The following is a 14,265-nucleotide window of genomic DNA, read 5'->3' as shown; positions in this document are numbered from 1 at the left end:
TTTAATTTTAATAGTAGATTCCCACTCATCAAGCTTTCTAGGGATAGAAACTCTTTAAGTTTTTCTTCAAATGATCTCATCATAGCATCAACAATATGTTTAGTAAAAGCTTTATTTTGATTATAAGCATGAGGTGAATTCAACATGGATTGCAACATGGCTCAATTTAAAGTCCTTGAAATCCAAAAGTGTGGGTTCATTGCAACTTAAAGTTTTGACCTCTCCAATCCCACTTTTATCAATTTTTTCATTAAGATCTTTAAACTCCAAATCATTGGGACGCCTTCTAGCTAAAGTTGACTCATCTCCAGTCTCATCTCTATGAAGACTTATATTAGCAAACAAATATTCAATAGGAGTCACACCAATCACTTTAAGATCTTCATCATTATTCAAAGATTCCGGTTTAGCAGCCATCTTGTTTACCAAAGTAGTTTGTTTATCGAAAATTTGGCCTACTAGATTTTCAATATGAGAAAATTGGATTTAAGACCATAAATTTCCTTAGTAACATCATCAAGCTCTTTATTAATATATTCCATCATAGCTTTTTGTTCTTTAAGCTCGTTCCTTACAACTTCTATGATAAGGATCAAAGTTTTTAAATTGAGCCATGATGACACAAAAGTAATCTAGCACACAAGCAACCAAAAAGCAAACGAAAATATGAACGAAAGAAGGGCGAATAAAAAGGCAAATATTTTGTGTTTTTCTGAAAACGTTTAGTAGTGGGGGAGAGGAAAATGAGAGGCAAATGGCAAATGATGCAATGCAAGAGATGAGAGTTTATGATGGGTACTTGGTAGGCTTGATGTAGAACCTCTCCGGCAACGGTGCCAGAAATTCTTCTTCCTACTTCTTGAGCTTGTGTTGTTTTTTCCCTTGAAGAGGAAAGGGTGATGTAGCAAAGTAGAGATAAGTATTTCCCCTCAGTTGAGAACCAAGGTATCAATCCAGTAGGAGGTACAAGCAAGTCTCATCTATGCACCTGCACAAACAATCAAACACTTGCACCCAACGCGATAAAGGGGTTGTCAATCTCTTCACGGTCACTTGCAAGGATGAGAACTGATAGAGATAGATATAAAAGATTACTAAAACGTAAAACAAAGTAAAAGTAAATAAAACTCAGTGAGGTACTTTTGGGTTTTTGGTTTATATATCTGAAAATATATGATGGAAAATAGATCCGGGGGCCATAGGTTTCACTAGAGGCTTCTCTCTTGAAGAAATCATACGGTGGGTAAACAAATTACTGTTGAGCAATTGATATAGGCATCACGTCCATGATAAGTAGATCGACTCCTGCCTATATCTACTACTATTACTCCACACATCGACCGCTATCCATCATGCATCTAGAGTATTAAGTTCATAAGAATGGAGTAACACCTTAAGTAAGTTGACATGATGTAGATGGATAAACTCAAGCAATATGATGTAAACACCATCTTTTTATCCTTGATGGCAACAATACAATACGTGCCTCGCTACCCCTACTATGTCACTGGGTGAGGACACCGCAAGATTGAACCCAAAACTAAGCACCTCTCCCATTGCAAGAAAAACCAATCTAGTTGGCCAAACCAAATCGATAGTTCGAAGAGAAATACAAAGATATCAAATCATGCATATAAGAATTCAGAGGAGACTCAAATAATATACATAGATAATCTGATCATAAATCCACAATTCATTGGATCTCAACAAACACACCGGAAAATGTATTACATCGAAGAGAACTCCAAGAACATCAAGGAGAAAATCGTATTGAAGATCAAAGAGAGAGAAGAAGCCATCTAGCTACTAGCTATGGATCCGAAAGTATGTGGTAAACTACTCACGCATCATCGATAGGGCGGCAAGGTTGATGTAGAGGCCCTCCATAATCGAATCCCCCTCCAGCAGATCACCGGAAAAGGCCCCAAGATGGGATCTCACGGGAACAGAGGCTTGAGGCGGCGGAAAAGTATTTTGGTGGACGCTTCTGGTGGTTTGGGAATATTTTGGAATTTATAGAGCAAAGATTAGGGCAGGGGGACCCTTGAGGGGGCCACAAGCCAGGGGGGCCTGAGGGCTTGTGGGTTCCTCAGGACTCTGGCCCCCTCTCCAAGCTACGTGGGTATCTTCTATTCCAAGAAAAATCATCGCGAAACTTTTATTCCGTTTGGACAACGTTTGATATTCCTTTCTGAAAAAGCGAAAAACAAGAAAAAAAACAGCGACTAGCACTGGGCACTAGGTTAATATGTTAGTCCCAAAAAATATATAAAATAGTATATTAATGCATATAAAACATCCAAAACAGATAATATAATAGCATGGAACAATCAAAAATTATAGATACATTGGAGACCTTTCACCGAGCAGCAGGCTCCCCACTATGACAACTGCCTCGTCGCGCCCGCCGAGCAGGCGCCCATGGCCGAGCTGTCCGGCAAGCGCTAGCAATCGGCAAGATGGCATGGCAACCCGCCATGAGCTTTGAGGAGATGCTCGATGCTCCCTGCAAGCACCACAACGGCGCAAGGCCGTCCACGCACATGCTCCGACAATGCGCCATCACCAAGTGCATCATGAGGGGTGACATCCCACCGCCTCGGCCGGGGCGGGGCAACCGCCTCGGCCGCGGCCCCCACCCCTGGCAGCTGGCGCCATGCGCAATGAAGTGTTCCCTAACGAGAATGATTGCTACGACGTCTTCACCAGCTTTGGTGACGACAAAGTGTAGTGAGCGCCTGCTCCGGCAGGAGGTGAACACTGTCGTCCCGGTCGTGCCTGAGTACATGCACTGGTCGGAGCGCGTGGTCAGCTGGACCCGGGAGGACCACCCAGCCATCATGCCTACGCCAGGTGGATACGCCCTCGTCCTTGATCCCACCATAGTCGCTGCCAAGCGCACCTGCAAGTTCTCCCGAGTCCTCAATGACGGTGGCAGCAACATCAACATCCTCTACCGCGACACCATGACCAAGCTCGGCATCGAGCCCAAGCAGCTGGAGCCAACCCGGACAGTGTTTCACGACATCGTATCGAGTCTCTCATGTTCTTCGATCGGCCGGATCCGGCTCGACGTTCTATTTGGTACCAACGACCATTTCCGGTTCGAGCCCATCTGGTTCGAGGTGGTGGATCTGTCCATCCCGTATGATGACCCACAAGTATAGGGGATCTATCGTAGTCCTTTCGATAAGTAAGGGTGTCGAACCCAACGAGGAGCAGAAGGAAATGACAAGCAGTTTTCAGCAAGGTATTCTCTGCAAGTACTGAAATAAGTGGTAGCAGATAGTTTTGTGATAGGATAAATTGTAACAAGAAACAAGTAACAAAAGTAAATAAAGTGCAGCAAGGTGGCCCAATCCTTTTGTAGCAAAGGACAAGCCTGGACAAACTCTTATAATAGGAAAAGCGCTCCCGAGGACACATGGGAATATCGTCAAGCTAGTTTTCATCACGTTCATATGATTCGCGTTCGGTACTTTGATACTTTGATATGTGGGTGGACCGATGCTTGGGTGTTGTTCTTACTTGAACAAGCATCCCACTTATGATTAACCTCTATTGCAAGCATCCGCAACTACAACAAAAGTATTAAGGTAAACCTAACCATAGCATGAAACATATGGATCCAAATCAGCCCCTTACGAAGCAACGCATAAACTAGGGTTTAAGCTTCTGTCACTCTAGCAACCCATCATCTACTTATTACTTCCCAATGCCTTCCTATAGGCCCAAATAATGGTGAAGTGTTATGTAGTCGACGTTCACATAACACCACTAGAGGCTAGACAACATACATCTCATCAAAATATCGAACGAATACCAAATTCACATGACTACTAGTAGCAAGACTTCTCCCTTGTCCTGAGGAACAAACGTAACTACTCACAAAGTATATTCATGTTAATAATCAGAGGGGTAATAATATGCATATAGGATCTGAACATATGATCTTCCACCAAATAAACCAACTAGCATCAACTACAAGGAGTAATTAACACTACTAGCAACCTACTAACACCAATCCCGGACTTGGAGACAAGAATTGGATACAAGAGATGAACTAGGGTTTTGAGAGGAGATGGTGCTGATGAAGATGTTGATGGAGATTGCCCTCTCCCGATGAGAGGAGCGTTGGTGATGACGATGGCGATGATTTCCCCCTCCTGGAGGCAAGTGTCTCCGGCAGAACAGCTCTGCCGGAGCCCTAGATTGGTTCCACCAAGGTTCCGCCTCGTGGCGGCGGAGTTCCGTCCCGAAAAGTTGCTTCCTTATTTTTTATCAACGAAAGACTTCATATAGCAGAAGATGGTCATCGGAGAGCCACCAGGGGGGCCACAAGGTAGGGGGCGCGCCCCCCACCCTCGTGGACAGGGTGTGGGCCCCCTGGCCTTCATCTTTGGCGAGGATTTTTCATTATTTATTATAAGATATTCCGTGGAGTTTCAGGACTTTTGGAGTTGTGCAGAATAGGTCTCTAGTATTTGCTCCTTTTCCAGCCCAGAATTCCAGCTGCCGGCATTCTCCCTCCTTATGTAAACCTTGTAAAATAAGAGAGAATAGCCATAAGTATTGTGACATAATGTGAAGTAACAGCCCATAATGCAATAAATATCGATATAAAAGCATGATGCAAAATGGACGTATCACCGTACCACACGCTGCTGGGCGGGCCTGTGCTCGCTAAGTTCATGGCGGTCCCTCATTATGCCTACCTGAAGATGAAGATGCTGGGTCCCAAGGGCCTCATCACGGTAGCCGACGACTACAAGAAATCCCTAGAGTGCACTCGTACCGGCGCTAAGCTGGCCGAGTCGTTGGTCATAGCCGAGGAGCGGCGCCAGCTCGACCGGATAGTCGACTTGGCCGGCGAGCAGCTGGCTATGCCAGCTCCGGCTAAGGAGTCGGCTGGCAAGGCCCTCATTCTAGCCATCCAAGGATACCAAAAGATCCCGCTAAACCCAGAGGACCCCAGCTGTAGCAAGTACGTTGTTGTGGGCACCCGCCTCAACAGCAAATAGGAAGGCGAGCTTGTCGACTTCCTCCGTGAGAATCGGGATATCTTTGCATGGTCCCCAAAGGACATGACAGGTGTTCTGAGGAAGTACGCCCAGCACAAACTGCATGTCCGCAAGGATGCCAAGCCTGTCCATCAACCCCTACATCGCTTTTCAGAAGAGAAGAGAAGAACCATCGGTGAAGAAGTCGCCCGGATGCTCGTGCCGGCTTCATCCTGGAAGTGTTCCTCCCAGAGTGGCTGGCCAACCCAGTCCTCGTCCTAAAGAAGAACGATACTTGGCACATGTGTATCGAATACACCAGCGCCTCAACAAAGGGTGCCCCAAGGATCCTTTTGCCCTCCCGCTGATAGATCAAGTGATCGACTCCATGGAAGGCTATGAGCTCCTGTCCTTCCTAGATGCTTACTCCAGCTATCATTAGATCAAGATGGACCCGAACGACGCCCTGAAGACATCATTCATCACGCCCTTTGGGGCGTATTGCTACATCACCATGTCATTTGGCTTGAAGGATGCTGGTGCCACCTTCCAGCACTGCATGCAGAAATGCCTGCTACTACAACTCGGCTGCAACATCCATGTCTGCGTCGATGACATCGTGGTGAATACCAAGCAACACACATGCTCCTTGACGACCTGAAGGAAACCTTTGCCCATCTGTGCCAATACCAGATCAAGCTCAACCCAAAGAAGTGTGTGTTCGGCGTGTTGGCCGGACAACTACTCAGCTTCCTCGTCTCGGAGCGCGGCATCGACGTGAACCCGGAGGAAATCAAGGCCATCGAGTGCATGCGCAAGCCAACCCGGCTGCGTGATGTCCAGAAATTCACCGGCTGCTTAGCCTCTCTCAGCCGGTTCCTCAGCCGGCTGGGCGAGAGGGCCTTGCCCATGTATCAGCTGATGAAGAAGACATCGTTGTTTGAGTGGAACGACCAGGCGGATGAAGCGTTCCGGGATCTCAAGCGCATGCTCTCCGCCGCACTCGTCTTGGCTGCGCCGGACGACAAGGAGCCGCTGTTGCTATACATTGCTGCCACCTCGTGGTCGGTCAGCACGGTGTTGGTGGTCGAGCGACCAGAGAAGGGCAAGGTCCAGCTGATCCAGCACCCAGTATACTACCAGATCGAGGTGCTTTCCGCCTCCAAGCAGAACTACCCTCACTACCAGAAGATGTGTTCCGGCGTGTACTTCACCGCCAAGAAACTGAGGTAGTACTTTCAAGAGCATGTCATCACCGTGGTCAGCACGGCCCCCATCGGCGAGATCATGGGCTACCAGGATGCCGCTGACCGGGTAGCCAAGTGGGCCATCGAGCTAGCGAGCCACACTATCCTCTACAAGCCCCGCACCACCATCAAGTCCCAAGCGTTGGCCGATTTCCTCGTCGACTGGACGGAGACCCAGTACCTGCCTCCACCACCTGACTCGATGCACTGGCGCATGCATTTCGATGGCTCAAAGATGCGATCCGGCCTGGGGGCCAGCATCGTGTTGTCCTCCCCCAAGGGCGACCGGCTACGATACGCGTTGCAGATCCACTTTGCCGCATCCAACAACGTGGCTGAGTACGAAGCGCTCGTGCACGGCCTCAAGCTGGCCAAAAAACTCGGCATCCGGCGCATCCTCTGTTACGGCGACTTAGATCTGGTGGTGCAGTAGTCTTCTGGTGAGTGGGACGCCCGCGATGCCAACATGGCCAGCTACCATTTCCTGGTCCAGCAGCTTTCCGGCAACTTCGACGGCTGCGAGTTCCTCCACGTCCCCCGTGCGGAAAACGAAGCCGCTGACGCACCAAGATAAGCTCCAGCCGGCAAGCGATCCCGCCCGGCATCTCCCTCGAGCACCTGCTGGAGCCGTCCATCAAGCTGTCTCCGGATTCCAAGTCCATCTTCATCCCGGACGACCCAGCGGACCCTCCACCCAACCTTGAAGACCCCGGCCCGGTCCCGGGGGCTGCCGGCTCCGGCTCGGGGGCTGCCGTTCCCAACCCGATGGTCGTTGTCTCCGGCCCGGGGGCTGCTGATCCCGGCCCGGGGGCTACCGTGTCCAACCCGGGGGCCGTTGTCTCCGGCCCGAGGGCTGCCATCACAACCCGGCGGTTGTTGCCTTCAACCCAGGGGCTGCCGTCTCCGGCTCGTGGGCTGCCGCCCCAGATCCCGCCCTGGTGGCCACCTTCACTGTGGTGACGGCTCCATCATGGGCCCATCCGATCCTGGCCTTCCTAGAGAGTGGAGCACTTCCCATGGACGAAACCGAGGCCCGGCAAGTGCAGCGTCGGGCATCCGCCTACAACATCATCAACAACGAGCTCGTCAAGCGCAGCGCGACGGGCGTGTTCCAGCGTTGCATCGAGCAAGACAAAGGCATAGAGATCCTCCTCGACATCCACCAGGGTGAGTGCGAGCACCATGTCGCCTCCAGGTACCTGGTGTCCAAGGCTTTCCGCCATGGCTTCTATTGGCCCATGGCCCTCAGAGACGCCAAGTCACTGGTCCTCAAGTGCGAGGGCTACCAGCACTTCAACAAACGTAACCACTACTCGAATTCAGCCTTGCAAACCATCCCGATCACCTCGCCCTTTGTAGTCTGTGGACTCAATATGGTGGGGCCTTTCAAGAACGCCCGGGGCGGCATGACACACTTGCTGGTGGCCCTCGACAAGTTCACCGAGTGGATCGAGGCGCGGCCGATCAAGAAACTGGACGATCCGACAGCTGTTCGGTTCGTCAAAGACATTGTGGTTCACTATAGCGCCCCGAACAGCATCATCACGGACAACGGCACCTTCGCCAAGGGTGCGCTGGTGCAATATTGCTCTGTCTTTGGCATCCGGCTTGACTTGGCCTCCATCGCTCATCCTCATTCCAATGGCCAGTTCGAGCGGGCCAACGCCCTGATCATGTCCGGCATCAAGCCGCGACTCATCGAGCCTCTCGTCCGCTCACCCAGTACCTAGCTCGACGAGAAGCCGGCCGTCCTTTGGAGTCTCCGGACAACACCGAACTGATCGACCGGGTTCACCCCGTTCTTCTTTGTTTATGGAGCCAAAGCCATAATCCCGACCGACATCGAGTTCGACTCGCCACGAGTCACCATGTACACGGAAGCACAGGCCAAAGAAGCCCGCAAAGACTGCGTCGACCTGCTCAAGGAGGCGCGCCTATTGTCCCTCAGCCGATCGGCCATCTACCAGTAGAGCCTAAGGCACTACCACAGCAAGAAGATCAAGCCCCTCGCATTTCGTGAGGGCGGCCTTGTACTCCGGCTCGTCCAATAGCAAGACGGCCAGCACAAGTTGGCCTCCCCATGGGAGGGCCCCTTCATCGTCATCAAAGCCCTTTGTGACCGCAATGCCTACTACCTCATCGACGCACGCAAGACAAACAAACGCAAGAGAGACACTGTCGGCGAAGAAACAAGCCGGCCTTCAAATGCAGAGCTCTTCCACCCATTTTATAGTTAGCAGTATGCATGTATGTATCGCTACCTTTTGAAGTTTAATGAAAGACCCCAGGACCCCCGACCGACACTCGGGGGCTGCCTTTTCCTATCAATTATTGTGTCACGCACACCCTTGTGATTTTTTCGCCTCCACCGTCGGGTCGGTTCGTCCGCCTCGGGGGCTCAAGGGCTAGCCGGCTTGACCACACCCCGCCACCCCCTTAGTCCATTTCGGCGCGTTCGAGTCGCCAAGGCCCTCTCCTCCGCCCTAATCCATAGTCTAGCTTCGGCTGTTCGGCCGGCAAGAACCAAGGGTCAAGCGCGCCGGCACGCAGAAATCTATTAAGTTGGGTCGACCGGATCGGTCCATCCGACATCACTGCACCAAGTTGCCGCACGACAGGCTGCGCGTCAGCCGGCTTCGCCGTCTACCGCCAGCCGGCCTAGTGGGTGTTTCACTCGCGCTCAATGTTCAAAAAAGCCTAAGTATTGTGTATTCCTTCCCAAGGCCGAACTCCTTGTCACAGATCGGAACCCGACTGTTCGACTAGCAGGAGGGAAGCCCAAAAGAAGGGGTGGGAAAAAGCCGAAGGACAGAAAGCAAAAGTGTAAATACTCATGAAAATATTTACATCATCAAAAGGCCCACGGCCGGAGTTCATTACATTCCCTTACACCCCCAGTGGGTGGACTTGCTGCTTAACAAAACTCGAAAAAGATTAAAAAAACAGGACGGCTTCAGGCAGTGACCGTGTCGGGTTGCTCACTCGCCGGCTCCTCCAAGCCAGCCGCGGATGCCGCGCCATCATCGACTTGCGCCGGCCCCTCCGTGACGGCCTCCGGGTCCGCCGAGATGCCGATATCATCCAGCCCGGCCTCGTCATCCGTGTAGGGACCCGACTCTGCGGAGCTACCCATTGGGTCGTCAAGCGCCAGGCCGAAGTTGTCGGGTGGCAGTTCCATGCCATCCTTCATCCGCTCCGCCTGAAACTCGTCATGCGTGGTGAATGAGGCGAGGTAGCTGGCCCGCCCGGAGATCCGACCCGCCTCCGCGCCCAGTTGGGCCTCTACACCAGCTCGCTGGCCCGCCAGCTGGTTCAGGTTCAGGCCCGAGTACCAAGACATGACAAAGCACAGTGCCAGGTCCGCCAGCACGGGCTGAGGAGACCCGCCACACAGGAGCCGCGTCGGTCCGGCCTCCAGCCAGTGCACTAGCCGCGAGAAGCTATTGGGCGCAACCGCACCCGGCCAGAGGGCTGCCACCATGCCCAATCCGGCCTCAGATAGCCTTGTCGTCTACTTGTCCAGGGCCTTCAGACGGGCCTCAGCGACGTGCATGATCTCCGAAAAAGTCCAGGCGGTGTGCGGGTCAACTCTGGCACCCGCATCCGCCTGGGTCGACCGGTGGGCGCGCACAGCCTTGTTTGTCGTGTCCTGCATCCCCGGGAAGTACTCTGACAAATGAACAAGGGAAACAGTCAGCCACGAAAAGACTCGGTCGGCTCGCAACCCGGTGAGACAGATGAAGAAATACTTACTGATAAGGAGCTCGTCCAAATGCTGCGCCTCACACAACATACCGTGCCGCTCCAAGTCTCCGGCGCGGCCGCGGGCTTCGAGTGCCTTCTCAAGCTCTGCGCGTTTGTCGAAGGACGCCTTCAGCACGTCGTCCTTGGTGACGGCCGCCTTCTTGTACTCACCCTTTAACCGGATAAGATCCACTTGGTGGGCCTCCGCCGTCTTGGCGGCTTCCGCTTTCAGCTGCTCCACCTCGGCCTGGAGCCGGCTCTTGTCACCAACCAGCTGGTCATGCTACTGGCTGGCTTCGGCAAGCTGGGTTCGGTGGCCCGGCACCTCGGCCGCGGTGGCTGTGCGGCGAAGCTTCAAGTCAGATGCCGGAAGAAAAGAAGGAAAATACATTAAGATCCGACCCCAACTATTCATAGTTGGCCCGAATCTCAGGGGCTACACCCAGTGGGTGCGCTAGCGCTCCCCCACTGAAAGCCTACAAGACACACCTTCAGCAAGATGGAGCGCCTCCTCCTTGACGGCGAGCTACGCCGTGACTTGGCGATGCTTCTCCAGTAGCCGGTTGTGGATGTCGATTCGGAGGCCATCCAGGTGTTGCAGGAAAGCAAGGGTTAGCAAAGGCTGCAAAGACATTTTAAGATTCGACCCAACTACTCCATAGCTGGCCCGAATCTCGAGGGCTACACCTAGTGGATGCGCTAGCGCGCCCCCACTAACCAGCCGTAATTACAAGTCAAGAGAAGAAAAACTCACCACCACGAAGCGCTCTACCTCTCGTGTCCGTTCTAGCTCGCTCTGGACGAAGGCCTGAAGCCGGCACTCGTGCCCACGGAGATGCTAGTGCACGGTGTCCATCACCTCCTCCTCCTGGGCGTGCAGCCCCATCACAGCCTCGCCGGCTTTGGATCGGGGCTGCTGCAATCTAGCGGCAGGGCCACTCCCCAGCGCTGCTTGCGGTAGCCTGATCACCAATGCGTGCCCGCCTCCTGCCGGCTCCTCTGCGGCCGGTGTCGACCCCAGCGCTCCAGCCGGTGTCGCCTGCGGTGCTCCGCCCGGGGCGGCGTCCTCTGCGCGCCCCTCTCCTCCGCCCTCCGCCCGCTCAACCACCTCGTTCCGGGACGGGGAGTCCACGACCATCTCCACAACCTCCGGGTTGTCAACGACCGTCTCCTCCCACCCGTCCGAGTCGCACCCCTCATCCATCTGTGGCTTGATGATGGTTTCAGCCGGCGTCGTGCCCTCCGCCATCTCCGGCCAAGCCAGGTTGGTGGTGGCCTTCCCCCCTCTCGGTGGCCTTTGCCCACGCCTGGGCCGAGGCCTCCTCCGCCGCAACGATGGTCACCGCCTCCTCCTCTAGGGCCTTATTCCGGTCCTGCCAGGCGCAGAGCTCTGCGTCCTCCGGGTCCAGACCAAAATCCTCCTCGAGCGAGTCCTCCACCCGATTGATGGCGCTGCTTCGGGTCCTCCAGAACACGACATCGCCTTCAGACGCGGCCGCCATGGCCGCCAACACCAAGTCAAGGGGCGTCCTGCACATCGCCAACATAACATGAGCAGAGTGCAACCAAGCAACAAGAAGAAATCGACAAAGGAAGCTTACCCAATCAACATCGGGATGGCCCGCTTTGGCGGCGCGACCGAGATGACTCGGGGCGCCTTCTTCCCGGTTGTCTTGTCGTGCGTGAGCGGCTCCTCCACCGCGTGTTTCGGGCTGGCTTTGGCGGCACCACGTCCTTCCTGTGTGGCGGCTTGCCGCTCCCGACCCGCGGGACGACTCGGCATCGGTCGCTTTCTTCAGCCATCTTGGGGGGTCAACGCTGCTGTCTCCTCCCCTCGTCGGCGCTGCACCACCAACGTGCGTTAAGATCTCCTCGTCGTCATCCGGCCAGTCTCACAAGAGGTTTGGGTGTGGAGATTTACCCGCCCCACTCGCCGCGCCGGCTTCAGTGCCGACCGGCTGCGCGTTAGCCAGCTTCGCGTTCTCGCCGGTGGACTTGTCCTCGACCGAGCCGGCTTGCTCGGCGGCAAGTACCTGCGTCCTTGTTTCGTCACGCATTTGCTGGATGGCGTTCAGCAGCACCTCTCTCATCGCATCAGAACAAAGAAGAAGTTCAGACATTGCAAAGTACGGGGACCAAGGACTCACCGCCGGCGCCGGGTTCGCTTGGTTGTAGGGCACCTTCTCGAAGTGCCAGCCAGTAGCCATCCCGGCCTTCGAAATGTTGTTGACCCGGGCGGCAACCTGCTCTAGCGACAGCCCCCCGGACGACATCCGGGTGGGATCCCGTCGATCCCCCATCAAGCCGATGATGTGCGCCCGGTGCTGCAGCGGCAGCACCCGGCGCGCGATGAAGGCGGCGACGAGATCCGTCTTGGTGAGCCCCTTGTGCGTCATCATCTCCACAACCCGGTCGCACAAGTTCAGCACCCCCTGCAGCGGGTTCCTGGGGCAGTAGTTCCAATTTGTCTAGGCCTGCGGCGCCACGTCGATGAACGGCGGCAAGTTGATGCGGTCCGCGCCGAGGTTGCAGACGTAGAAGAATGAGTTCTGCCATTTCTTGGCAGAATCCTCCAGCGGCATCTTGGGGCACGACCCATGCAGCCGGGCCAAGACGACGGTGGCCCCGCAGGCAGACATCACGCCGGCTGATGGTCCCTGTTGCTTCAAGAAGAAGAAGCAGACCCAAAGGTCTATGCTGGGCTCCACGCCCAGGTAGCCTTCACATAGGGTGACGAAGTCGGAAAGCTGCAGCACCGCATTCGCCCCCAAGTGGTGCGGCTGGAGCAGAAGAAATCACTCGCAGTGAGGCCGAACCCGCGCTTGAAGTGGGTGAGGAAGACCACGCACTCGGCCCCCTCCGGCCGCGGCACAAGCTCGCCGCCTGCCATGTGCGCGGCCACCTCCATTGTCGGTGACAGCCGCCTGGTGTCACGGAGGTAGTGAATGTTGTCTTCTGTGGTCTCGGAGCCCTCCCACGACCCCTTGGGGCGCGGCATCAGCAGAGGTGGTTGGGGGCGAGAAATGCGTCGGCGAGCAAGAAGCCGGGGCGGTCACTCAGCGCTGTTGAGCGGCAGCGGAGCATTCCTGTGTGGCGGCGGAGCGCTGCAGCAAGGGGCGCGCTTGAGAGTTAGAGAAGGAGGAATAGAGCAAGACTAGGGGTGTGTGCGTGAGTGTTTTCGCCGCCCCCTCACTCTGTTTTTATAACCACGGCAAGACGTGGGAAGTGGGATCGGCTGCGCCCGCGATTCCACTTCCCAGCACTGTGCGGGCACGTTTTGCCACACGATTTAATTACCTGGGAAGCGCAACTGTCTGCGGCGGCCGCAATAAATCCCCGCGCGTGGGCCGAGGGCGCTGCATGGTGGGGCCCAGCTAAGGATGGCAATGGGTCGGGTTTGGATCGGGTTGAACAATATCAAGTCCATATCCATATCCATGAAGATAGTCTTTGCCCGCCCATGAAAAATCCATGGGTGAAAAATTGTGTCCATGTCCAAACCCGATGGATATCCATACCCATATCCATTGGGTCCTCTTGAGACATGTAAATAAGACATAACAAAATGTTAACATAAGCTCTTCCATTCTTCACCTCGTGGCAGACTAGGCCTCACTTATGGTAAACACATACTTTTGGTAAAACAACGTCCACTAACAACCTAAGATCATTTAGTATTTTTCTAATAGATGAGAATAACATGTCATTTAAGAAGGAGATAAAAAAGGAAGGGCGTTGGAGTATGTTACTGAGGGGATTGAATGTCAACTAATAAAAGTTACAACGGGGATTGTGCAATTTCTTTTGCATGCTTTAGATAACAAATTGTAAAATTGCAGTGGGACATGTGACTGTGGGGTAGGGATAGTAGATTTTTGCCCATTAAGTCATACTATCGGGTCGGGTTTGGGTATACCCATGGGTACAAGATTATATCCATGCCCTACCCACGAGCAATCCGGTCGGGTTTGGGCACTGCCCGTGGATACAAAAGCATATCCAAACCTTATCCATTAGGGTCGGATATCCATGGGTATCCATGTCCATGGGTAAAATTGTCGTCCTTAGGCCCAGCCCGCTGTAGCGTCCCATCACGCGCGTGGCCTGGTAGGGCCTCGCTGGCCACTATTCACCATGTGGCGCTTGCATCACCGCGGGAGGCGCGTCCCTTCCCCTTCAAGACTCGGCGGACGCCTCGGTTTCCCACCCATGCCAAGGTGTTGCGATCCGGCTTCCGGAAGCCGGCACACAGTGGGTGTTACTGGGACCCGGCG

This window comes from Triticum dicoccoides, chromosome 6B, assembly GCF_002162155.2.
Source record: "Triticum dicoccoides isolate Atlit2015 ecotype Zavitan chromosome 6B, WEW_v2.0, whole genome shotgun sequence".
NCBI lineage: Eukaryota > Viridiplantae > Streptophyta > Magnoliopsida > Poales > Poaceae > Triticum > Triticum dicoccoides.
This window is presented reverse-complemented; position numbering follows the sequence as displayed.